The sequence below is a fragment of the Pelobates fuscus genome, chromosome 3 (genome assembly GCF_036172605.1).
Source record: "Pelobates fuscus isolate aPelFus1 chromosome 3, aPelFus1.pri, whole genome shotgun sequence".
Classification (NCBI taxonomy): Eukaryota; Metazoa; Chordata; class Amphibia; order Anura; family Pelobatidae; genus Pelobates; species Pelobates fuscus.
Window position 1 is genome coordinate 34,997,289 of NC_086319.1, and position 27,833 is coordinate 35,025,121.

Sequence of the window (27,833 nt, forward strand, 5' to 3'; positions counted from 1 at the left end):
ATCTGGGTAGGTGGAGTTGACAGAGGTAGGTACTGAGAGGGGAGGGTTTAAAACAAGAGGGCTGGGCTCTGAGCTAGAGGAGGAAGTAGGTGGGGACAACGGGGCAAGGGGAGGAGTGTTTCCAGCAGCACCTCCTCTTCCTCTTCCGGTGGAGGAGGAGTAAGGGGGCGGCATAGGGATCTCAGACTCAGGAGGCGTGTCCAAAATGGGCGTAATTACGGCCTTAGTGGACAAGCGAGTCCTGGCCACCATGAGGCGACATTGTTCCTCGTGGCATACTCGGATCCATTTTGGCGAGTCTTTTACGGCCTGCCTCCAACAATCAATATATGGAAACTGGCCGTAAAGTTCAGGCCTACCTGATACAGCCACGTGTACACGCTGTACCAGATTAGGATCCAAACTGCCACGTGGCGGCCATGCGGCAACCAAAGTAGGCCATTCCCTACTACACAATGTAATCAAGCGTGCTGGAGATATTTACCCCAAAATCACATACTGTATATCCCTTTTTAAAATTCTTTATCATACATCCTAAGGGATCCAAAATCGTCGAATCTGACGCACCCATACTTAACAATGGAGCGTCGTTTCCAACAGAAACTATACAAACACTCTACCAACGGTCACACCCGTTCCCTCGGCAACAGCACCACGTGGTACAGTTACTAAGTGAAACGCACACAACAAAACACTTAGGGAATTCCCGTACACACACAGCTGTTACACCAGTCACTAAGTAACTAATACTGTGCCCTTTGGCGAAACTATACGGTCACCCACGCTATAATTCCCTATATTTGAATTACTCGTCTATAACATACCCCAGTAACATCGTCTTTACAAACAGTAGTTACAGTACGGTTAGCATAGGTTAAAGTACAATTTAAAGTCACAGTACAATTAGTAGTGGTTATGGTGTTAAAACATGCAACATAGACGACAATTATTAGTACTTATTTACAGTATCAGTAATTATACATGGTTATGGTACCGTGCGCTATAATACAGTTACACACTATTCCCACTCTCGCTAGACGGCAGAGCTCACGCTATCTAGCAAGATATACACGCTACTACAACAATCTTTAACACATTTACAATTCCCAACTAATCTATTGGCCAGTACCTTGATGGACTACCTAAAAATATCTACATACGTTTTGGTTAGCCACACTGCCCAAGCACCACATATAGTGAACTAGAGGGCGGAATTTACAACAGCACCCTTTTAGTCTATTTACTCTATCAAAAATCTAGTGTGTTCCAAATTTACACACCTTCCCAAGATAGGTTGAGATCTAGCGGACCGGATTTACACAGACGCCGCTTAGTCTCCCGGTCCCTCCGACCTAGCGAACAAAATATACACCCTAGAACGCTAGTCTAGACAAGACACCGGTGTCCGGCTAGGGCTATTTACACCAGAACCCCGCCTGACTCCAAACCAAAATTAAACGGGCTTACTAAAGGACGTTTAATTGAGCGGTGCGCCTTCGCTCCTTCCCTCCACTGGAGGGGGCAGATTCCAAATAACCCCTTATGGGCCTACCGCACAATCGGTATCCAAGACCCCTAGTGGGTCCGCCGTCTAAAACAGCGGTCGTCTTACCTCCTCGTTCCTGAACCCGGGTTCACACTCATCGACGGGGGCACCCCAGCACTTAATACGTAGAGGCAGATGATCTCCTGGACAACAGACCAGTGGGGAACAGTCTCTATTCTGCTCTGTGTCACTGTGTATCAGGGGTTTTGAGGACAGGTGTCAATCCATATCTGCCAAGTGACCCTATGTAGGGGGAACAGTCTCAATTCTGCTCTGTGTCAGTGTGTATCAGGGATCATTAGGATAGGTGTCAATCCATATCTGCCAAGTGACCCTATGTAGGGGGAACAGTCCCTATTCTGCTCTGTGTCAGTGTGTATCAGGGGTTTTGAGGACAGGTGTCAATCCATATCTGCCAAGTGACCTTATGTAGGAGGAACAGTCCCTATTCTGCTCTGTGTCAGTGTGTATCAGGGATCCTTAGGATAGGTGTCAATCCTAATCTGCCAAGTGACCCTATGTAGGGGGAACAGTCTCTATTCTGCTCTGTGTGAGGAGGAGGAACGGGAAATGAGTAGCTCGGCATCCAACCTTGTGCAAATGGGGTCTTTCATGCTGTCCTGCCTGTTGAGGGACCCTCGTATAAAAAGGCTGAAGGAGAACGACCTGTTCTGGGTGTCCACGCTACTAGACCCCCGGTATAAGCAGACAGTGGCGGACATGTTACCGAATTACAAGTCGGAAAGGATGCAGCATTTGCAAAATAAATTAAAAAGTATGCTTTACACAGCGTATACGGGTGATGTCACAGCACAACGGGAATCTAACAGGGGAAGAGGTGAAAGTTATCCTCCTCCTGCTCCCACGACCACGCCATATCTGCCAAGTGACCCTATGTAGGGGGAACAGTCCCTATTCTGCTCTGTGTCCGTGTGCATCAGGGTCTCTGAGGACAGGTGTCAATCCATATGTCAAGGTGTCAATATGTCATATGTCAGGTGTCAATCCATATCCATTGTGATTTAGGAATGTTAGGTGATTTATGCCCTTTATGGATTAAAAGCAGACTCTGCATCAACTGTGTAATTTTCCATGGGAGTTTTGCCATGGATCCCCCTCCGGCATTCCACAGTCCAGGTGTTAGTCCCCTTGAAACAACTTTTCCATCACTTTTGTGGCCAGAAAGAGTCCCCGGTTTTAAAATTCGCCTGCCCATTGAAGTCAATGGCGGTTCGCGCGGTTCGCCGGTTCGCGAACATTTGAGGAAGTTCGGGTTTGCGACATCACTAATTATTATTTTTATTATTATTATTGTTGGTGTTTATATTGCGGCAACTTATTCCGCAGCACTTTACAATAATATGAAAGTGGAACATTTAATATTAAATGAGGCAATTACAAAATGATACAGGAACAATAGGTAGATGAGGACCCTACTCCAATTACCTTACAGTCTAGAGGAGTGGAGTATAAATATACAATAAAAAGGGCATCAATGGGGGCAGCAGATAAACTAGGTGGAAAAATAGCAGAATTGGAGTTGAAAGTGGAGTGTGTTTTTTTAGGAAAGAGAGTCATAGAAGTCACTGTGGGAGGCCATAAGCATTTCTAAACAGATGGGTTTTGAAGGACTTCGTAAATGATTGAAGACTAGGGGAGAGTCTGATGGTAGGCAGGCTGTTCCAAAGAAAAGGAGCCGCCCATGAAATGTCCAGCAAGCATTAGTTAGCAGGAAGGGTGCGAGCAGCGGACAGGAGAAGGTAACCGGCGAAAGAGAAGTTACATACCTATGGATCAGTGAAGAAATGTAACAGGAGCTAGAGTTGTTTAGAACTTTAAAGGTAAGGGTTAGTATTTTGAATTGGCACCTAGAGGATACAGGAAGCAAGTGTAAAGATTTACAGAGGAGAGAAGTATGGGAGGAGCGACAGGAGAGAAAGATCAGCCATGTGGCAGCATTCATTACACATTGTAGCAGGGCAGTACGACTTCTGGGGAGAACAATTAGGAGAAAATTACAGTAATCCATGCGAGAGATTAACAGAGCATGAACAAGTTCCTTGGCAACATCTTGTGTGAGAAAGGGGGGATATGGACAATGTTTTTACGGTGGAATTGACAAGTTTTAGCAATATACAGTATGCAACTTCCACCTGTTCACCTATAGAAATAACAAATGAACTTAACTTTTGGATACTTGCTTCCCTCAAGTTACCTCCCAAAATTGGTAACTATATACAGGATAGTATAAAATGCAAACAAGACAGGGATCCAGCTGGTATCACTAAAACATATAAATAAAATACAACATAGTTTAATATTATTTTAGCCTTTCAATCACCCAACACTTCAAGATTGCACTCACAGATTAGTTGTATAAAGCAAGCCCTCTGGGTGCATCCCCTGTGGTATGGGAATATGTCCCACTGCTGATGATAGCTCCAATCTGGATACCAGGAAGGTCACACACTCCAAATGGTATGGATGTAGAAAATATTTATTGGCATATTTTGCTAAAATAATATGGTTAAAAAGCGGTTCCCTTTAGGAAACTTCCTCAGGGACCAATATTATAAAAATACAAAATAATTATGTGTACCAACAAGCATTTTATACTAAGTTTTAGCAACTGGATAAAAGGCGCAAATATGAGGGTACCATAAGATAACACCAAGAAACCAAGCCTGCAAGGACGAGCTGTTGCAGGCAACATCAACTTGCAGGGAACATGAAAGAGGAGGATCAGTACTATGAGGAGGGAAAATAAGAAGCTCTGTTATAGAGAGATAGAGTTTCAGAAAGCATGAAGGCATCCAGTCAGATTGAAGAAAAGGCAAGCTGTGACACATTGTAGAACTGCGGGGGAGAGATCACGGATGGAGATATATCTGGGTGTGATGATTATATATGATATATACTATTAACTCTAAAACATTTCTGTAAATATTAAACAAATAAATTAAAATTTAAACTTTACATCATTTTAATTATATTTTTTTATATCCTAATATGCTAAAGTTTCTAATTTTTCTAATTATCCAGAAAATAACTCTCGACTCTTAAGCAGCGATTCTAGATAGATAGATAGATAGATAGATAGACAGATAATGCAGGAAATATGAGTTATGCACAGACGTAATTTTAAAATGTAATTTTAAAAAGTAAATTCCCAAGATTATTTTAGTTCTGATTATTTTTTTTTTTACATCAAACCTTTAAAGCCTTAACAAAAAAGGCTTGTAAACTCTTGATGATTGTTTAACGTTAGAAGTGTAAATAGCGTTTTATCTTCACAAAGTTGCCTGGGATGAAAATTTTGTTTGAAAGTAAAATGGACACATTTCTTAAGTAGCATCAAGAGCTGGTGAACGCTGTCTGATGAAAACAATGAAATCTCTTCTGATAATGAATGTCCTTGATTCTGTTTGCCAGTCTTTCAAGCAAACCACTGAGTAATATTGCTGGGCTGTGAGCTTGTCTAAAAGGTAATCCACTAAATTTATTGCTGTCTGCAAAGAATGAGGAGAACATTAATTTAGTGTTTTTACTAGATTGTTCAGTCTGCATGATATGCCCAGGACATTTTATGCAAGAGAACAGTTAGTTCTTCCATTTGGTTATATCGGTTTAATGTGGTAGGGTATTTAGACAAGATAGAATTTCTCTGGCTAAATGGAGATGGGTTGTAAAATCTATACAATTTAACCTCTAGCTATTATGTTTGTATTTGTTTCTAGATAACATAAAATGGTTTCAATGTATTTGTTTATTTATGTAGCACATTTTTTTTTTGTTGACTGTATTCAGCTGGTGTTGGTTCATGTCTATGATGGAGTATATTATACTCCGATCGTTTTAAGGAGCACAGCTGTTCTGGATTCTGGATTGTGATGACACAGACAGCATTCTCAGTTACTTTGACAAGAAATAAGTTGAGATGGCACTGACAGTTTTCAGTGATTTAAGGGGATTGATATATAAAAGGAAGGAACACTATTAATAGGTGATTCAAGCATTCATGACTAGTCAATCAAGAGATGGAGCCACCATCTTCGACAAAGGAAAAGATGTCTTACTGTCAAATATAAGATTCTGACTCTGCTAATATTGTCAGTCAAAATACAGTCACATGACATCCAGTGATTTATGACTCAACACTAGTACATATCTTGAGATATATAACTGTAGAAGTCATTACAGTGACACTGTTACATCTCTAATTTGGCACAGCCTAATAGCTGAGTTAAATTTAGATGTGGGTTGTGTTTTTAAAAAAAAAGAAAACAGAAAGTTAAATTAAACCAATTGGTATTGGGTACCCAGATTGCATAAGGCAGTCTACAAACAATACTATGGAATGAAAGCCATAGAGTGTATCCTCTTGTATAATATTTTCCAAGCAGACGCCTAACCTCACATGAGCCTGCCATTAGCATCATGAGCCAATGAACTGTACTTTCTCCCACTCAAGCCTTTCATGATTAGCAAAAGGAGGGCTGAAGTGATGACGATGACATTAATAGAGCTGTCTGTACTGCATTCCATTACACAAATAGATTGGATTGATCTGCCCCATCTCCAAACCAGTGTCCCTAAGTCCCTACCCAATTAAAAAAAATTTTTATCCCTATAGTAAACTATTTACACAGTGACAATGGGTATTGCATTCATAGTAATTGTGCATGAGACAGAGGTTTGGTGATAAGTATGGTATAGTTTTGCTATGATAACATCTATCTAAAAATGATATATCTGGTATCCTTTTTACCTAGCAAAAACTGTATACTCCCTAAATGGAGCAAATATTATTATTTGCTGCCCACTCCCCCAGATTTTGTATGGTTGCTACACCAATGCTCAGGCCCTGTGGGTGCCTTAAATTCTGACTCCTCTTCTCACTTATCTAAAGCTAAAGCAGAACGTCCCCTTCCACAATAAATACATTGATTAATTCCTATTGGGATGGAAATAATTAGCTGATATTGTCTAAATGGGTGGAATTGACATAACTAATGAGAATGTAGGACCAACAGATATTTGGGTACTTTGATGAAGTGGTGAGTGTAACATTGAATGGCCATTCCCCATATAAGTAGCCAAATCCCAATATGTGTTTTGTAAGATCAGTGATTTTAAATAGCCATGACATATTTAAAACTGAATTTTCTGTCTGTGTTCTTCTCTTAATCTGTATGGTATACATTTTAGACTTTACATCGATTGGGTGCACCCTGCAATTCCCTGTTTTATCCGTGTATATGTGGCATCCTTTTGGGTTGAGCGCTCCAACCCTCCTCTCCAAGTGACGTTTTGGAAGTGATCACAGGAAAACATAAATTTGAGGAGAGTCTCTGAAGGCAGTAGCAGAAAGTATTGCAGTTAGCTTGTTTATCATCCACAATAAAATTAGTGTAGGACCCTCTGGAACGCTTACTATATCTGTAGCATTGCAAAACCAGCTTTTATTCATAACTTGTTTCCCCCAACTCTTTCATTTCCAATCTCTCATTAAAATTTGGTTCTCCTCTTTTTATTTTGCTGCCCCTCCCAGACCTGGACCAGATGTGGATCTCCTCTCATCTCATTGCTTTTCAGTTTATTCCTTGTATCTTCACGTTTTGTTTCTCTGACTTTAAGGTCCATGTCATCTACCTTTTTCAACCCTTTTCGCTATGCATTGTGGTAATCTGCCATCTTCCTAACTACTCTGGCCCCTTCTTGGAACACTTATATGCCTGTCTCCTTCACTTTCTGGAATTCTATTCATTATTCTTGGAGACTCTAACATTGTAGTTCTGAGGCCTCTACATTTTTCTCTATTATTACCTCCCTGGGACTCATCCAGTAGTCGAATTCCCCTACCCATCAAGATGGTAACACTTTAGACCTTATCTTCTCCAATCTTTGTTCTATTGCTATCTTCACTAAAACATCCCTTCCCCTCTCTGATCACCTCCTCTTAAGCTGCAATACAATTTGCCCCCTGCCCAAACACCCTCGAGTGTCACACATTGACTCTAGATAAACCTTTAATCCTTTGATCTGCAGCAGCTTTCCATTTATATCAAACCTCCCCTCTCACCTATCTCAACTACCACATACCTTTTTATGTTAACTACCCTTTATTACTCTACTCTCTAAAATACCCTAGAAAAGCTATGTCCTCTTACTGCCAGCCTTGCCCATCTAACTAAATGCCAACATTGTAATACAAAATCCACTCAATACCTCCAAAGGTGCATGAGGGTGGCAGAATGTTACTGGAAGAAGTATGGGTGACTTCCTGCACTACAGATTTATTTTGCATTCACACAGCTCTGCCCTCTCTCTTGTCAAACAATAATACTTCACCTCCCTTATCTCCACCTTCTCTAATTAACCCAAACTCCTCTATTAAAATTCTTATTGTCACGGCACTGCCTGTCATGTATCCAGAGGCCTGCCTTGCCTTGCCTGTCCTGTTTCCAGAGATGCCTGCTCTTCCCTGCTTGTCCTGTTTTCAGAGAGGCCTGCTCTGCCCTGCTTCCAGACACTCTCCCTGCTGGCACTGCTATGGACAGCTATTCCATCCATGTGATCATGAGGTCCTCGCAATGACCATGCAATTGCATGGCCCAGGGGTGCTGGATCAGAAGCAGGGGGACTCCCTGGGATGCCAGGTAAGTCTCCCCATTGCGATCAGGTAAGTGAATAGGATGGCATGGACAAGCTATGCTGCCCGCCGGCGTTTAGAGCCGGGTCCTCAAGGACGTCTGTGCTCAGTTGTTTTGTTGTTCCCCTGGAGTACAGAGCCAGCTCCTGACTGAAGTGTAGTGAATCAACTCTTGTCTACCTGGAACCTGACTGCAGTGTAGATTAACCCCTGCAATGCTGATTCAACCTTGATTAAACCCTGCAATGCTGTCTCAACCTTGATTAACCCCTGCAATGCTTATTCAATCTTGGTTAACCCCTGCAGTTCTGTTTCAACTTTGGCTACCTCCTGCAACGCTGTTCCAGCTTTGACTTATCTCCTGCAATTCAACTACAGCTTCTATCAAATCTTCCATCATTTACCAAGTGCTGGAACTCTGGTAAAGACTTTATTTTTCCTTAAATACTTTTATTTCTTGTGAAGGAATTGCTTTATTTACCGTTTATACTTGCATTGGGACTTTTGCATTACATTTATTTGTTTTCAAAATAAAACCTTTTAATTCAGTGACTGTGCCCGTTATAATCTCTGCATACCGAGCCCATTCACCCCAAACCCTTGACTCTAATTCACTAAAGCACCACATGTCACTTTAACTATCTGCTAATAACATTGTTGTTAATTTTGCCTGACCTTCTCCTGGACACAGTATATTTTCTCCAGTTGCTGACGAGGATGTCTCTGTGTGTCTCCATTCTTCCTGCCTTATCACATATCCCCTTGATCCCATCTCGCACCTCACCTCACTTTTCCATCTGGACTATCCCATCTTTGACTAAAATCTTCTAGCTCTCTCTTTTCTCTGGCATTTTCCCCTAATTTCTCAAACATGCGCTGATCATGCCCACACTAAAACAAACCTCTTCTCTTGGCCTGGCCTTGCTATTGCCCTATCTCTCTTCTTCCATTTGCCTCCAATCTTTTAGAAGGGCTTGTCTGTACACTAGTTACAAACTATCTGAATTCCCTACTCGGCCTGGTACAATCTGGCTTCTGCTCCAGCTATTCCACAGATACTGCCTTGACCAATGTGAATAATGACTTAGTAATAGCAAAATCCAAATTTTTCTAAACTTATTATTCGTTTTCATCTTTCTGCCAATTTTACAAAAAAAATATAGGAATTGGCACACCAGGAACATGCATTTCTTAGAAGTGGTGCTGCCACAAAGAACAACATTTATACAAAGTACAGATTAAGGAACAAGGCACACACAAAGCTACTTAAGGTCACCTATCAAACAATTATAGGGATTCAGTTCCTCCATACGGCAATATTGTGTCAAACCCACTGCTATCAATAATCCCTATGAATAGTAATGAATGTTTCTTCTAGACCTTACATCCCGCAATTCTCAAACCTCGCCTTTCTATCAGTTTCTACATTGCTTCCTGTTTTATTTAGTATTCAGTTCAAAGTTCTCATGCTTACTTACAAAATTCTTCATAACTGTTCTCCAACTTATTTCTCTTCTCTCATTAGCAGATATGTTCCAGCCCAGCCTCTTTAATCCGCGTATGACCTGTTACTGTACTATTCTCAGACCCTCACCCCAGACTCACGTCTGCAGAATTTCTTTGAAGCTGCTCCTTCCGTATGTAATGCCTTCCTATGTCACATTTGACTCTCTTCTTATCTGCAGTCTCTCAAAAAATTAAATGAAACACTGCGTTAGAGAAGTCTATCAGCTTGCCCCTTAACTGCTCATCACTGTTAATCTTCCTCTGCTGTCTCCCATCGAATATAGTCCCTGCGAACATACATCACTCCCATCATTTTAAATATATCCATGTCATTTGAGTCCCTCACTTACCTTTGTGTATTTGTCCCTCATCATTTTAGGTTTTAAGCTTGTTTGGGCAGGGCCCTCACCACCTACTGTTTCGGTATATCAAACATGGTTTGTTAGAATTAATTTGTCTTGTTTGATCTGTTGTACAGTGCTGCAGAATATATTGGTGATATATACATGTTTTTAATTTATATTTGCTGTCAATTGCTGTTGTTGTTTTGCATATCTACCTACCATTGTCTTCCTCATTTTTGTCCCTTTAATTTAAAGAAGAAAAGAAATGCTGAAGGATTTGTTCTGGTAATTATATAAACAAACCAAAAATTCTGCTGAATTTGTACACCACTAATTTAAATGCCTATTAGCAATATAATTCATGGTAATCTATCCCATTGTAGTGTAATATATACAAATGAACTATTAATGCGATGAAAGTAAGCATAATGTATAACTTGTATATATTGTGCATCAAATTTCATTCTGATAGCTGAAGCAGGTACATAGTATTGTCTACTCCTATTAAACTGTAGATCAGAGAGCATTAAAAAATCAATAAACAAGTGTTTAGAAATGTGACAACCAAAGATGATGGCAATAATTCATTCATCTAATGGGATCATAGGCAGGCCTGGTTTGGGGGATACATTTGCATGCAAATTGCATTAGGATGAATAGCTAAATGAACTGAATGTAAATTACATTCATCTAATTTTCAGTGCAGTCATCATGTTGTCTAATTTGTACATAATGGTATGTAAATTAAATACACCCTGTTAATATTTAGGATTTTGAGGCCTTTCAATACTATATCCTTCCTAATCGCATATCCGTCACTGAAATGAACACCAATGCTTGACGTGATGTAATTTGAAGCACATATTTGTTTAACATACTATATGAAGACAGCGTTCTCTAAAATGCATGAATATTTTAGTTTTAAAATGTTCTACTGCGATTCAGAATGACAACAAAAAATATCAAAAGTTAAATTATATTTTAAAATGCTGTACTGATTCAGCAGAGAGCTGTACACATGTTACATAGTATACTCAGTTTGCTACACAATGGCATTTTACATCATTTTTAAGCACAATTATAAGTCCCATTTTACTGTTTAAGTCAGTCTTCTGAGGCAAAATCTAGAAAAACACATACATTCTTGATAACTAATAATTTTTAAAAATGCTATAAAATAACAGATCAAAGCAATGTGCAACTTTTTTCTTATACTTATGTTTCATAATCTATACTAGTGTTTGAATTATCAATAATTATAAATTATCATTACTCATTTTGATACTCATGACATGGCACTATAATTCAAGCATATATATATATATATATATATATATATATATATATAGTTGTTCTATAGGCTTCTGAGGGAACATATTAGTATAGAGGAGTGGGCGAGACCAGTGGAATCGAGACAAAACCTGCATTACAAAGACCCATAATGTTTTATTGTAGGGCCAATTTTTAGTGGTCTAGAACACACTGGATTTCAGTACATACCGCCAACATTGGCATCCAATGAAAGGGGCTTCCAGTGGAAGGGGTAAACGAAGATATTCAGTGATACAAATTATGTCACTAGCACTGCCCAAATTTAAAGTGGACCGACCTCTGCCCAGAGAATTTTGTACATTGACCATTATACAGAATAAAATGAGATAGATATATAGATATATAATCTCTATCTCTCTCAAAATCCAAATAGGTTATGAGGGAGAATAATTGTGATTGAAAACCCTTTCCACCTGAAGTCTGTGGATAGTTAATACAAACATCTGCACACCAGTCAAGCCATAGGACTTGCTTTTTCCACAGAAATCACAAATCTGCAGTGATGTTACTACTGCAAAGGATTCTGGGTGGGCATATGCAAATTAGCTCAATGCCACCGGTTGCTCCCCCTAGTTCCCTTCCTTCAGCCGATCAGGAACTCTTACATGGTTAGGGGACTTAATAAGGGAAAAAATGTGATTCTTCGTTACGCTAATTTGCATATGTGCAGATATTTGTTTAACATTGTATTAACTATTTATATATCCTCTTATAGATTGTAAATTTGTTGAGCTCTAAATATCTGTTATCTACAATGTACGTTATAGATACAGCAAGTGTTCTTAACCCAGTCCTCAAGGACCCCCAAACTGTCCAGAATGTATGTATTACCCTGCTGTGTCTAACGTGTTTTTAGGGTTTTAGGGAGGGGGGGGGGGAAACACTTTAAACACAACAAGGTAATCCCTAAATCCTGGACTGGTAGGGGGTCATTGAGGACTGGGTTGAGAACCCCTAAGATACAGGATAACATACAAGTACGTTATATAAAAATAATAAAGCCAGATTTGCTTAAAAGGTAAAGCGGCAACATTGCAACAGTATTCATTCTGCTGCAGCCTCCACCCATAAAGTTGTAATGAGGGCTGTGTATGCACTCTAACATGGGAATGAGCTCCAGATTGTATTACATTCCATAATGTGCTCTTTATCAATTGCAATTTGTTCATGTGTCCCAGTAAACTATTCCATAGGAACCATTGGAACCATTGTGCTTGTGAACCATTCCATTGGAACAATTGTTCTGGTGAACTATTCCAACTATTTCATTGTCCTGGGGAACTATTCCCAGTTATCCATTCTGTTGGAACCAATATCCTAGTGAACCATTGTTCTAGTGAACTATTCCATTGGAACTATTGTCCTTGTGGACCATTTCTTTGAAACCATTACCCTGGTGAACCATTCTATTGGAAACATTTCCCTGGTGAACCATGTCATTGGAACATTGTCCATGTGAAGCATTCTATTGGAGTAATTGGCCCAGTTAACCATTCTATTGGAATCAATATCCTGGTAAACCATTCCATTGAAACCATTGTCCCAGTGGGCTATTTCATTGGAATCATTGTCCGATGAACCATTCTGTTGGAACCATTGTCCCAGTGAACCATTCCATTACATAAATAACCAACAAGGTATACAAACCACTTTTGTGTTATATTGGCACTTGGATTTAATTTAGTTTTTACCCATACCTAAGAAAGCTATTTCTTTAATACTACTACCTCTCTTTGGATTCTGATTTGGAGTGTTTGGAAGTGTGCTTTTAGTTTTGTGGCTGATGAGTGTATGTCAATGTTTATTGCATTCTATATAGTATTTGATTGTAATATATTTTACAATTATATGCACATGCACAAACACATCCAAGCATGCCTCATTATTTATAAAGTTTCTAATTATTATGCATTATAGGAAAAGGTAGAATATATCAAAGAAACTTATTGAATGACAATGTGAAAGAAAGTTCACCCAGGAGAGAAACTAGACAATGTTAAACTGATTATGAGTAATAATATGCTGTGAACTACACACAACACACAGAAAAATAATAAGGGGACAATTATATTTCAACTTACAATTACTTGTAAAATTCACAACAATTAAAAAGAAATTACACATATAAAGAATAATTTAGTGACTCTGTTTATTATGGCTAATCTGTTTTTTTTTCTTTTTGCAGTTTCATTAAAAAAAAAAAAATACTCAACCAGGTATTTGTGTTTTAAGCACTGGTAGTTTGTCCAGAGTTTCTGTTACTGCCTTTGTTGTTAAAATTAGTTCTGTCATATATTTTTCTTTTTCATCATAGATTGGGACTAAGTTGGATTAGTGTAACTTCAAGAGAGGGGGCATGATAAAACACAATGCATGGTCACTGGAGCTTACATTAAAGAGGTTATCCATAAATAAATATGTGTAAATGATTTTGAAAGCTTTAGAGAATGAGGAAAGTCTTCTAAAAGGGGCCTCTTGAGTGTGCTATGAACCCCAACACATCATCGACCATGTGTGTTTGAGCAATTTTAAATATTCAGTTTTGGTGTCAAAGAATAGTATGACCCATCAACAATATTCCAGAATGGCAGGCTAAGGTCCAAAATCATGACTAAAATTCCAAAAGCACTCCAAATTTTATTGAGGTGCCATAACAAGAAACATTTTGTTTGGAATTTTGGCTTCAAACCTTTATTGAAACTGAACTTTACCTGGGTTCTGTACCATACAAACAACATTATAAGGAATATTGCCATAGCTGACTACTTACTGTTGGCTGCTTTCCCTCAAAAATCACAACTGTTCAACCAGATCCTGAACAGCTTTCTCAGAACTATAAATTCATATTACCGACCTCTTTTCTTTCACATAACAGAAGCAAATATATTTTTTTGTACGTATTCCAGTAGTGAATTTTCTGTTCATTAGTTTGTGGGAACGTCAAGCTGTTTTTGCTGTAGAAGTGTGACTATCTTATATAAAAGGAGCAGATGGTCTACAAACACCACGTAGCTTCTGTCCTTGGCATGGACTGCAGGTACAGATCACCACTTTCACACCTTTTTTGTCAGATGTTTTCTGTGCTGGCTGTTAAACTGCAATTGTAAATCACATGTGGTTATTTGTTATTAGTACTAAGCCATTTGCTATATAGGCTTATACTTGCAGCCTTAGTTCAAATGGATAGTTTAGCAGCAATAGTCTTTGATGACATTACACTAACAAGTGATATGACAGCTGTTTCTTCTTTGAAACTGCAATTTGTTCCTGAAATGGACAACATGTATTATTTTTGGAAAATAGGTGATACACCTATCAGCCCCCCTTCCCTCTCCAAAAAAGAATATCAATTAAAATTGTCTGTTTTACACATATGCATATATTTGTGTTATATACTTTTATGGCATAAAGACAAGAGGGAAAGCAGGAGAAACAGGATTCATAGAGAGTATCCTAAGGAGTGAGGTTCCTAACTGATAACGGGAAACAAAATAGGGTACATACAGGAACATAAAGTGCCACCTCTAAGCATAGGTATTAAAACTTAACTTTTAATAGGATAATGGATAAATGAGATAAAAACACAACCAAGAACAAGTGTGTGTAAATAAGTGTACTAATAAGAGAGACACCTGTCAGAGACTAGCAGCAAGATAATTAACTTGAGTATGGGGATTATTGTCTAAACTGTGCATCGCTACAGTTGCAGAAAATATCTGGGAACAGGAATGCCCACTACTATCTGGTGAGAAAATAGTCTCAGGGGGGTTAGGTCAGCACATGTCTTAGACTAGCAACAAACGAAGCACAACTTGGTATGTGGATTACTGACTAAACTGTGCATCAGGACCACAGTTCAAGATAATGTTAAGTAAAGGATGTTCCCCATAGTAAGTGTAAAGGGAAGTCTTCACAAGGTATAAAATGAATCTCTTAATGATCGTCTGATAGCATCAAATAAGTGCAGTATATGCACTGTGGTTAATGCTAGTCAAATAGCGTCCAAGCGGTGCAGAATAAGCACGTTAGTTTCAACTCATGGTTATATGGTAAGGGTATAATGCAATAAATATACAGGACTGCAGGACGCTATAGAGTGATGGAGGCTGAATCTGTAAGGCTACCAGAATTGATAAATGAAGGAGAGGTAAATAGCTGAAATAGTTATGGTTTGATCCCTAAAATAAGGTGCCCTAAACAACTGTGCCTTCGAGGGCACCCCTTAAGAATATGCCTGATTAACCCACTGTCAAGGGGTAAAAACCTCACTCCAAAACCCTGCAGGAGTGTGCTGGAATAGAGATCCGACCTGGGTGTCCGCGCAGATCTTTGCAGTGTGGCTAAAAGCCTTCCTAGGTATACATCTTATAATGAGAAGAACCGCTGCTCCTAGCCTAGCCGTTTGAATTTTAGCGGTGTGTGGTAACAAGGCTACGTGCTAGAACTTAGACAAACAAAGAACATCCTAACTTAGACAAACAAAGAACATCCTAACTTAACAGCTCATGTTGTAGCGGCTACAAGTATCTAAGCTAGGTCCAAGTTGGTCATTAAATAAAAGAAGCCGCTCATGTTAAGCAAATTAAGGTATAAACACTGTTGGTGCAGTGGCTGTGGATTGCGCTAGTCAGTGCACCTGATGCGCGTTTTGCCACTCTAGCTCATCAGAGGTGAACCGGACATTGGTCCGTTTGAAAACACAACAGACTCATGGGAATTAAGAAGTCCCTCTGGTGGGAGGGTGTTAGATCTTAACCCTTTCAATGATGGGAAGAAATACAATCTTTGGAATTTTGGCAGAATCTATAAATAAGGAAAAGGAATAGCCCTATATAGATCCTTGGAGTTAATGAAATGAATACATTGTTAGTTATTGCTTGGTTAGTGCTTACAAAATAGCATCATCCACAAAGCGAAAAGCGAAAAGAAGAGAGCTAAGTGTGGATATAATTAGCGAAAATATGAGCATTATGGGTTCACGTATGGATAGGGATATGAACAGTGTGACCTAAGGGTGAGACTGTAATAGGCAACACAGTTAGTAAACGTATAAAGGAGAAAAACAGAGGATTAAGCTAATAGAGTGGTAGCTACTTATTAGTAGAAGGTTAGTTTATAAATGGAGTGAAGTTGAACTCCTTATTTAGACCCAAAGGAGCTAGTGTCTTCAATTAGTGGATCTATTTAGACTCCCTTTTCAGTAATCTCATATTGAAATCACCCTTTCTGGCATTAGTGGTTATTCTTTCAATTGCTTGAAATGTAATATTAAGGGGTTCTGTCACGTTTAAACATTTGTTATGAAGGAACACAACTGCAGATTTCATATAGTTTGGGTATTTATTATAAAAAGTAAAAGGTATTGACTTTAAGTCCAATTTACAGGTACTGTAGCTTTAATTAGTAAACGATAACTGAAGTCCACAATTACAGGCACTGTAGCTTTAAGTAGTAAACGATAACTGAAGTCCACAATTATAGGCACTGTAGCTTTAAGTAGTAAACGATAACTGAAGTCCACAATTATAGGCACTGTAGCTTTAAGTAGTAAACGGTAGTAATTAGCAGACACTGAATCAGAAAGAGTCTCTTAGTAGTATTAATGAATTAGGTGATAAGAAGTTACAATAGCTGTTCCATAGACTTTAACTGAAGCAAGACAGATGCAGCTAACTGAGATAAAGTATGAGTTGAAGTTAGCTGTAACGGGTTTGTTTTATCGAAAGACTTTGGAGACAGGAAATAACAGCTTTGAGATGCAACGCTTATCACAGAGGTTTTACTTAGCTTCCGGCACATAGAACACTGGTTCCCGAGATCTCCTCAGAGGCGGTTATCCTGGAAGGAGAGAGTTCAGCTTTCGTCGTGGATGAGGAGAGGTGAAGGGAACTTGAAGTCTTCCAGTCCGGTCCGGTAACAGAGGGCTTTCACAACGATGTTGCAGCCGGTTCGTGAGTACGGAACGTAGTTCAATAATCCAGCGTCGATCAGCTGGTGCGGTCAGATTAAATAGGGAGACCGTGTCAGAAAGGGGTGTGGCTTAGCTCCGTGGAACCAGGAAGTAAGAGGATACCATAGTTAGGGCATGACAGGTTCGCTTTGATGTTGTGAGCGAACATGATTGGAAATGGGGGTGGAGATATTGGTGTTGATTACCACGTTGACGTGTTGTAATATGCGTCTGCGAAACTGCTGGTAAATTTTACCAACATACTGTCGATTAAAATTACAGGTGATGACGTATGCAATTCTTGTAGTGCTGCAGTCAATGAATTCACAAACTGGGTAACTATTGTTGGTTCTAGTGCAAAGTACAGTCTTCGATGTATTGATACATTTACAGGCCTTGCAGGAGCCGCATTTAAAAACTCCCTTAGTATGGGAAAGCCACCCAGGAGATGTGGTGGGTGGTTCTAGCTGGCTGTGAACCAATATATCTCTCAAATTGTTCGGTTGACGTGCTGTTATGCTAGGGTAGGTAGTGATGTTGTCACTAAGTTGATAGAGTCCTTACCCAAACCAAGTATTCAACAGAACAATCTTACTATTGGGGAAAAAAGAGCCTTGAAGTAACACAGCATGAGAAAAGATCATTAAACCTTCTGATAAGGGGGACTGCTCCCAGTCATTTTAGCATGTCCAATCTATTTCCAGTGAGGTTCATTTACTATCACTGTGTCCTCCATCTTATTGCATCTTATTCTTTCAGAGAAACCTGACAAGTTACAATTTGTTTGTAGATGTTCAAATAAGTAAGGTTTATTACACCAGATAGAAGAATGATGAAGAAGGACCTCAATAGGGTTATCAACATCATATAAGTAGATCAAGATGGACTTTCATGGGGTTGATGAGTTCAGGTAAGTACATTGAAATAAACTTTAGTGATGTGGCTACAAAACATTCAGTCACAAGGGCAATAGGAAGTATAATAGAAAGCTTGTCCATATGTTGGGAAAATATTGTTTTTTTATGTTTTATTACCCATTAGTTTACTGTTGCCGTACACTATACAAATAATGCTAAAATAAAATGATGTGTGTGTAGGTGGGAGTAGAATTGTAGTACAATAAAATAATTTAACACCTTGTTGTTTTTGCTCATTTGTAATAATAATCTGATCCTTCACTTCTGTGCACGTGTCACAGGGGAAGTTTTTACTTGTGGTTAGCATTTTATGCATATGTAATCAATCAAACTTCATTGTAGAATCACATGTATGAATGTGCTCTGATATTTTGCAATATTTCTGCCTTCACGATACATTATCCTTCTTATGTAGAATCTAACAACAGAATTTAGACATCAAGTAAGATACCATTATTGCTACCAGATTATTTTAATGCCAATAAATGTGACTGCAATATTTTACCTGTTTGTGTCTTCAATGTTCTGGTTATATTTGATGCTCATTTTTCATACACTGATTAACATTGATTTTGCTTCATACCTTACTTCCATAGGTTCAATTGGAATCTGGTTTATAACTCAATGTTGTGAATACATTTTTTGTTGTACGCTTACTAGCCTTTTTCCTTGAGATACAATGCATATTCTGAATGCTACTTGACAAAAATGTATATGCAGAGAACAAAAAATGACACAAGAATAATAAGGAGACTGTTTGCAGAATAACCGATTTGAAACAGTGCAGTGCATTGTTAGAGAAAATCATTGGCAAGTAATAACATAATAATTCATGCTATCCAAACCTAAACTGTTATTTAGAGAACAATTGATTTTTTTCACACTTTATGGAAAATGCCCTGCCACTCATGGAAGATTTGTAATCATTTTATGGTGTTCTAAACTTTATAAACTTTGTTTAAAAAGCAAAAAATGTTGCCATTATTACATCAATTTGTATAATTCTATCTGTATGTCTCTTTAATGACCTGCAATAATGGGCTTTAACATACAATGCAGAAAAAAATTATGATGTTTCAGCCTTAGAATGCATGTAATACAATTAATAGCAATAAAAAATATAATGTATATATACTATTGTCTTTAATTGTAGTGTATGCCTGAGAAATACTGTAAGACCAAAACATCTTAGTTTTTACAGCGTGTGAAGTCCTAATAAACCTTTTGTTTTATTTCACTGCACCACTTGGTGCATCTTGTACTCACTTATTTTAGAGTACTGTAAGGGATTAGTGGTTTTCCTGTATCTCCAACAGTGTGATAAAAATGTGAGACTGAGTATCAGTGGCAAAACTACCGCTGGTGCGCTGTACTGGGGCCTGCACACTTTGGGTGGCTTATGCACTTGGAGCCACCCTATGGATATTCCTGAACAGGGGCTCAGTCAGGCATTGCAGCCCATTAAGATTGCGACTGGGCCCCTGTAGTAGTGGCAGAGCTAGGATGAAAGGACAGCCTGTCACTCCTTCTCCTTCAGCCTGTCACTCCTACACCCTAAACAAGCCACCCTCCTGGACACAAAAGGTATGCTAAAAGGAGGGTGGCTGCAAATACAAAATGTGCATACATCCAAGCAATCACACACCAACACAACACGCAAACACACTCATGCAATCTAACACATATATTACATACAAACGCACCCCTGCATTCAAACTCCAAAATTATATACAAATACACACCTTTACTCATACACCAATACTACACACACATTTAAATCCACATTTAAAAGTCAACATTACATGAAAAGCCCACTCCTGCAATCAAATGCATACATTACTTTCAAACATTCCCTTGTATTATTACACTAAAATGATATACAAGCACCCCTTCAATTAAACACCAACACTACACACAAAAGCACATCTGCATTTAAAAGCCAACACTACATACAAACACACCCCTGCATTCAAACACACACACACCACACACACACCACACACAAGTAAACCACTGTATTCCAATGGTAATAATACATACAAATACACAACTACATACACACACATACTCTTTACAAAAACATGCTTACATTCAAACACTGTTCACAAATATAACCCTGAAAGGATGGGCAAATAATAGATCCCAAGATGGCAAAGCATTGTTGGAATTTTACAGCAGATGGGGATCTACCTTTTGGCAACTCTAGCACTACAGGGGGAGGGGGGGGGCGGGCAAAAAATGTTCTTGCACCAAGGATCTCTCTACATTAATTCAGCCACTGAGATCTACTACTGTATCAATTTTTCTGTTATTTTGACCAACAACAACAACAAAAATATCCAAAAATAATATAGTTTTTCTCCTAGATCTCTTGCAGTACATACTGCAATTGTTTTTAGTGGTGTGAAGTAAAATAAATCAATACAGTAAAACATTAATGGTGCACTTCCCTTTTAAGATGGCACCATTTTTGTAGGAATATATAATCCAGAAAATTGATTAACACTTTGAACCAAAAGTCTCAGAAACATGAAAAGCAGACTATGAGAAAGTGAACAGAAGCAAACACTGCTCTGTTGACAAAATGAAATAAATTATTAAATATTCAATTGAGACTTGATGCATTGTCTTGAGAAGGTGATGCATACACACACATATAGTCAAGGTCAATTTAATGGCATGTGAAATGAACAGGCAATTCCACTTCCAGAACAAACAATATTTTGTTGTCTTGACCAGTCAGAATGTTAAGTTCTGGTTTGGTGCATTTACATGGATGACCTTTTCCAAATGTGATTGTATTTTATGACATTTATTTATTTTCTGGAAACTTAGATACAGTCATGTGTTGCCACAGCTATTAGTAGCTTTTTTTTTTAAGGCTATTGACTTCAAAGTCAATTTTAGTCACTGTTGACGAACGTTGTCTTCTAAACGAATGTAATGAAATGAATGTATTATACATATTTACAGTCATGCATAAATCATATTCACTGCTTAGCTTGCTTATTCATGAAGTTTAACATGTTAACCCTTTCACATCATGACAGTTGTACTAAATGCAGCATAGTCACACAGAATAAGCCCTGGCCCGGAGATCTTTTGCGTCTTCTCTAGTTATCATTTTATGCACACATCCATCCAACAGTGCCATACAATAGATGATTTGTAAATATGAATATGATCATTAAAGTATAGTTAAATTATGTTGAATGAATCTGTTTAAAATGATGCCCTGTAGATGTTTTCAAAGTGAATTGCCTTTTTAAGAATATCTTATTATGATACAAGTCTGAGGTCAGAGAGGGGAGCTATTGATACCATTCCACTTTAGCTGAGCAAAATATATGACCGGGAATGTCCTTACTGTGCTCCCCTTAATACAGATTCAGAACTACTAGAGAACTCTGTGCACAATACACATTTTTCAATAGGAAATATAGAATTGATCTCCCGATGAGGTTCTCCATGTTGGGGCAGTATATAATACCAGCTTCCAGAGGCTTTGTTACCTGCACTGTAAGGTGTAAATAGGTTATTAGTTTTGCTGTGTATGATAAAATCCCCATGTATCCTTATATTTATAGTGCAAACACATGATCAAACTGCTTAACCCCTTAAGGACCAAGCTTCTGGAATAAAATGGAATCATGACATGTCACACACGTCATGTGTCCTTAAGGGGTTAAACAATGCTTAACGTTTTGTGTAATAATTCTGACTTGGACTACAGGTAGACTATTTATTTCATATAAACCTCTAACATTGAAGTTGTAGTTATTATATCTATAAGAAAATATCTTCCATAGCTATCTGAATGAGCATACAAGGACAAAGCCGCATTTGGATTAGATTTCCAATAAAAACATCCACATATTTCTTAAAGTGATACTATTTCATATTGAATTTTGTCTTAACTTTTTGCCCATTCCTCTAAAAAGAAGCACCTGCTATTCTCGATTACTGTACACATATTGCCTCGGTTGAAATCATTCCCATTCTGGATATTAACCTTGTCAGTGTATTGAGCGCATCAAGTCATTATTGACATGTTTGGTTATCTTGCTCCAAAACTCACAGCAGGCAAAGTGCTCACTATCTTTGAAAAGCCATGTTATAATGTGCCAAGGGAATAGTGGGTTCGATGTGACATTTCCCAAAGGTATTTTACTGATAAAACATCTCATATTCATTCAAGCTATATCTGCATATGTGCACATATACATTTTGTTGTGATATTAAGGAATGCTCTGTGTATTTTCACAGTACACACTGTTATATTTGCTGAATGTTTATGATCATATCATTCAGTCATTACTTAGTATCAGTTATTATTACTGAGACTCTGGAACATGGATTTCAGTCAACCTTTTATTCAGCCTCGGTACATATCCACTTCACTAGCGGATTCCTCAGTAACAATTCAAAATGGCTTCCAACTGTCACTCTGAGAATTAGACATTCCATCCCGTGTTGTGCTGTTCTTAAAGATGCAGTCATCTCAAACCCACACTTAACCATAAATAAGGTCCGTTGCATGCATTTTTACCGTGAACAGTTACTTACAGCAGTGACAATTATTTGTTCAAGGGTAAAGGTTTTCATATGAGGTATGTGACATCACACAAGATGAAGAAGGAAAAACTGTAAGTACCTAGTGAAATACACCACAAAACTAGACCCCAGTAAAGTGCCTAAAAAAACATGGTAACCTAACTAACCAATTAGAGGATGGGATCCAGCAAGATCAGTTAGTTGGATTTTAATTTATTAAAATACTAGGCTCCAGGAAGTGACTTCGTACTTAGAAGTTGAAATATTAAATCACTGCTTGGACTTCATGCTGTCCTTCATTTACAGCATATTATTACATGTTTATATGTTTATTTGTTTTTTTAGATGTTATATCCCTTTGTCCATGGCCTAGTCATGCTTCCTCTATGTTCAGGGCCGGACTGGGGATACAAAGCAGCCCTGGGAAAAAAATCTATGCCAGCCCCATAAGTCATTGCGCCATATATTGTCGCATGTAATATGTAAGGCTATGTCTTGCCACCCCAGATGATTGAGTAATTATATATATACATATATATATATATATATATATATATATTGATTTTTCTAATATAATATATTGGTCCTTTCAGAGTAAAACATTTAATTATACAGTAAGCATACTCACATGCAGACACAGACAATCTCACTGACACACACAAGCTCATTGATACACAGCCTCATAGACAAACAATTTCACTAATATACATAAGCTCATGGACATAAAAACACAAGCTCACTCACTAGCAAGCAAGCAAACTCACTAGCAGGCGCACACACACACAGCTTAATGTAGTGGTTCTGGTGTCTATAGCCTGTCCCTGCAGGCTTTTGAATGTAAACACTGACTTTTCAGAGAAAAGGCAGTGTTTACATTGCTTCCTAGTGACACCTCTAGTGACAGACACTCAGACGGTCACTAGAGGCGCTTCCTGTGTCAGTGCGGATTGGCTGAGATCATCAAGCTTGATGATCTCAGTCATAGAGGCAGAGACCAGCATGACGTTGGAAAAAAAAAAAGTGAGTAAAACACTATTTTTACAAACACACACAGACACTACGACTGACACACACACACACCATGACAGACATACACACACCATGACACAGACAGACACACACACACCATGATACAGACACACAGTGACACAGAGACACACACACACACCATGACACAGACAGACACACACACACACACAGCATGACACAGAAACACACACAGCGTGACACAGACAGACACACACACAGCATGACGCAGACAGACACACTCCCACTGACATACATACTTGTTGCTACCTGTGTGGGTGGGTGGGTAGACTGATAGGTGCCCCTCCCCTTCTGTGCCCTCTTTTGCCCCCTGTCCTCCTGTGTGCTTTTTAGCCCCTTCCCCTCCTGTGCCCTTATGTAGCACCCTCCCTTCCTGTGCCCTCTTTAGCCCCCTCCCGTGCCCTCTTTAGCCACCTCCCTTCCTGTGCCCTCTTTAGCCCATCCCGTGCCCTCTTTAGCCCCCCTTCCGACTTGTACCCTCTTCAGCCCCTTTTGTGCTCATCTTTTGGCCCCTCTCCCCTTCCTGTGACCTCTTAGCCCCCTCCCCTCCTGTGCCCTTTGTTACCCCCCCTCCCCTCCTGTGACCTTTGTTACCCCCCACCCCCACCCCTCCTGTGACCTTCGTTACCCCCCACCCCCTCCCCTCCTGTGACCTTTGTTACCCCCCACCCCCTCCCCTCCTGTGACCTTTGTTACCCCCTCCCCTCCTGTGCTCACCTTCCAGCCCAGCCAGCCTTCCTGAAGCTCTCCTTGCGGCCGCAGGGGAAGCTCTTCTGGCGACCGCTGGGGGAGCAGGCTGTTCTGTCTCTGCTCCCCCTCCCTCGCGCGCAGCTTAATGAGACCGGGGCCGGAATATGATGTCATATTCCGGCGCCGGTCTCTTTCTAGCGCGCAAGGGAGGGGGAGCAGAGACAGAACAACCTGCTCCCCCAGCGGCCGCCAGAAGAGCTTCCCCTGCGGCCGCAAGGAGAGCTTCCCCTGCGGCCGCCATCCAAGCTCTCCATGCGGCCGCAGGACACCCACATGTCTCCCCGGCCCCAGGTGCCGACGGCCCACCGGGAAATTTCCCGGTATCCCGGTGGGCCAGTCCGGCCCTGTCTATGTTTAGTCACAAGATTATTAGAATTTTGAAATAAGTGGCAACCTTGTTTTTAATTGATTTTCTTTTTTTACTTTTTGTCTTCCTGCCATCACAAAATGGTAAAATAACTATTTTTTTTACGATGGATAACAGTCGAATATTAAAGCTGAAAATGTGAAGCAACATAAGACACCAATGAATTTATAATCTTAACTGTTATTTAAATTAATGTAACACCAGAATATTTTACATAACTGTTTACATATTGACACATTTTAACTGGTTTCAGAGAAGGCAATGTTTTGTGCATGATTGTTTTTTAATGTATTTTTCTAATAGCTAATGGTTAGCAGTAAAGGATATTTTTTTTCTCTGTACTGTTTCTAAAATAATTGAGAAAGAAAAGTTAAAAAGTACACATTTCTTAGGAAAAGTCTATATAAATCAATATTGCTCGCATTCTGAATTCCCACTTTATGGTCAGAATTGCCACTGATCCCCTCGATACGATGCAGCAATTCCCATACTTTAAAAAACACATTTCTGACAATTATTTTGCTGTTTTTGAACCCTGTATACAGTCTTCCGGTTACAGATGAAAGCTGTTTTGTTCTGTAATCTGTGAATGACCTCAGTAAGAGCTATGTGCACAAACCGACAAGTAATTAGGTTTCTGGCACAATTCTTCAACATAGATTTATGTTTTATTTTTGTTGAGAAGAGCATAACTTTGTGAAGAGCAGCACTGGAATGATTTAATTTAAAGCTGTTAAATATAAGCCCCACGACAGTTTTGTGCATTATTATTCTTATCGATTCTGTAAGTATGAATCACGTTTGTTCAGCGCGTGCACTTTAAATGTTTATGCATTAATAAATGTTCTCATTCGGAAGATGGTAAGATATGATAACATTAATTATAATTTTTTTTTTTTTTTTTAGAATTATGGAGTTTCAGCTACAATAAGTCTTGCATGCAATGCTACTCACTAGATTATCTTTTTCTAGAGTTCTCCTAATTCCCCACTTGTTTATTTGACTTATTAAAATAGTTTTTTTTTTTGTGGGGTGCCGGATTAACTAGAGAGAAAAGCACAGTCATATTTGAATGAGCAAAGAAAATGCGACATTTAAAATGTCAAGCACCAAAACAATGGCTATGTAACAGCACTGTATTTATATCAGGGTAGCATAGGGTGTTCGTAATAAGAAAGCATTTATAAAAGAACGGTTCGGGTTAAGGTGTAAAATAAAGGTAATGATTGGGTTTTGCCCTAACCCCAATTTCCACATTCAAAGCTCCAGATGCTCTTACTATTCTCGAACAATTAAAAACCTTCAGAGTGTGATAGGAAATACAGGGAAGTACCGAACATGATGGGAGTTACAGGGGTATGCATGGTCATAGGGGATAACTGCTTAACACTTGCTCTCTAAAGATGCACATACAAATTACATGGTATTCCACAGTACCCTGCACTATAATAATGTTTGTAATTATGATGCGGGTGTAATAGCACTTAATCTCATGAATAGAATGCCAATAATTTTCTTTAAAAAAAGTAAGATCTTTGAATAAAGGCATTTATATGCCTTCGGTCCCAAAGAAAATTCTAAAATTCCTAATTTCTTTTGTCCATACCCTAAATCTTTGTGTTTTCTTTCTCCTTGACTCAACTCTTCTAGCACAGGAGTCCATTACACATATTTGTGAATTGAGTAAATGTGATATCACTGAATCATGGACCAGATATGAATGCAGATCAAATTTTGGTAAGTTTTAGGTACCATCATGTATGCACTTGTTATATGACACAGTTTAAAATCTTCATGCTTTACACTTGCATATGCAGCATTTTGTGTTACATAGAAACACAGAATGTGACGGGGGATAAGAACCATTCGGGCCAATTTTCTAAATACTTTCATTAGTCCCTGGCCTTATCTTACAGCTAGGATAGCCTGATGCCTATCCCACGCATGCTTAACCTCCCTCACTGTGTTCTCCTCTATCACTTCAGCTGGAATGCTATTCCATGCATCCACTACCCTCTCACGCAATTCTTCCTGATATTAGTTTTTAAACCTTTGCTCTTCTTATTTAAGTCTTGTGGTAGTTTTTCTTCTTTTAAATGTTTCTATCATATTCCTCCTGTCTTGTTTTTTTCCTCCAAGCTATACGTGTTAAGATCCTTTAACCTTTCCTGGTAAGTTCCATGAACCAGTTTAGCAGCCATTCTCTGAACTCTCTCTAAGGTATCAATATCCTTCTGAAGATACGGTCCCCAGTACTGCGTACAATACTCCAAGTGAGGTCTCACCAGTGTTCTGTACAATGGCATGAGCACTTCCCTCTTTCTACTGCTAATACCGCTCCCTATACAACCAAGCATTCTGCTAGCATTTCCTGCTGCTCTATTACATTATCTGCCTGCCTTTAAGTCATCTAAATAATTACCCTTATCCTTTCCTCAGTTGTTGAGGTTAAGACTGCCCTTTGGTTTTTACATCCAAGATGCATAATCTTGCAATTATCCACATTAAATCACAGCTATGACCATTTTCCTAGTTTATCTAAATCATTTGCCATTTAGCTTATTCCTCCTGGAACATCAACCCTATTGCAAAATGTTGTATCATCAGCAAAACAACACACCTTACTGTCAATACCTTCTGTAATATCACTAATAAAAATATTTAAGAGAATGGATCCAGGTACAGATCCCCAAGTTACCCCACTGGTAACGAGACCATGCTTCGAATATACTCCATTGACTAGAATCCAATGTTGCCTGTCACTCAGCCACTGCCTAACCTATTCAACAGTATTGAATCCAAACTCAAAGATTGCCGTTTATTGATAAGCCTTCTATGTGTTACAGTTTTTAAAAGCCTTACTGAAAT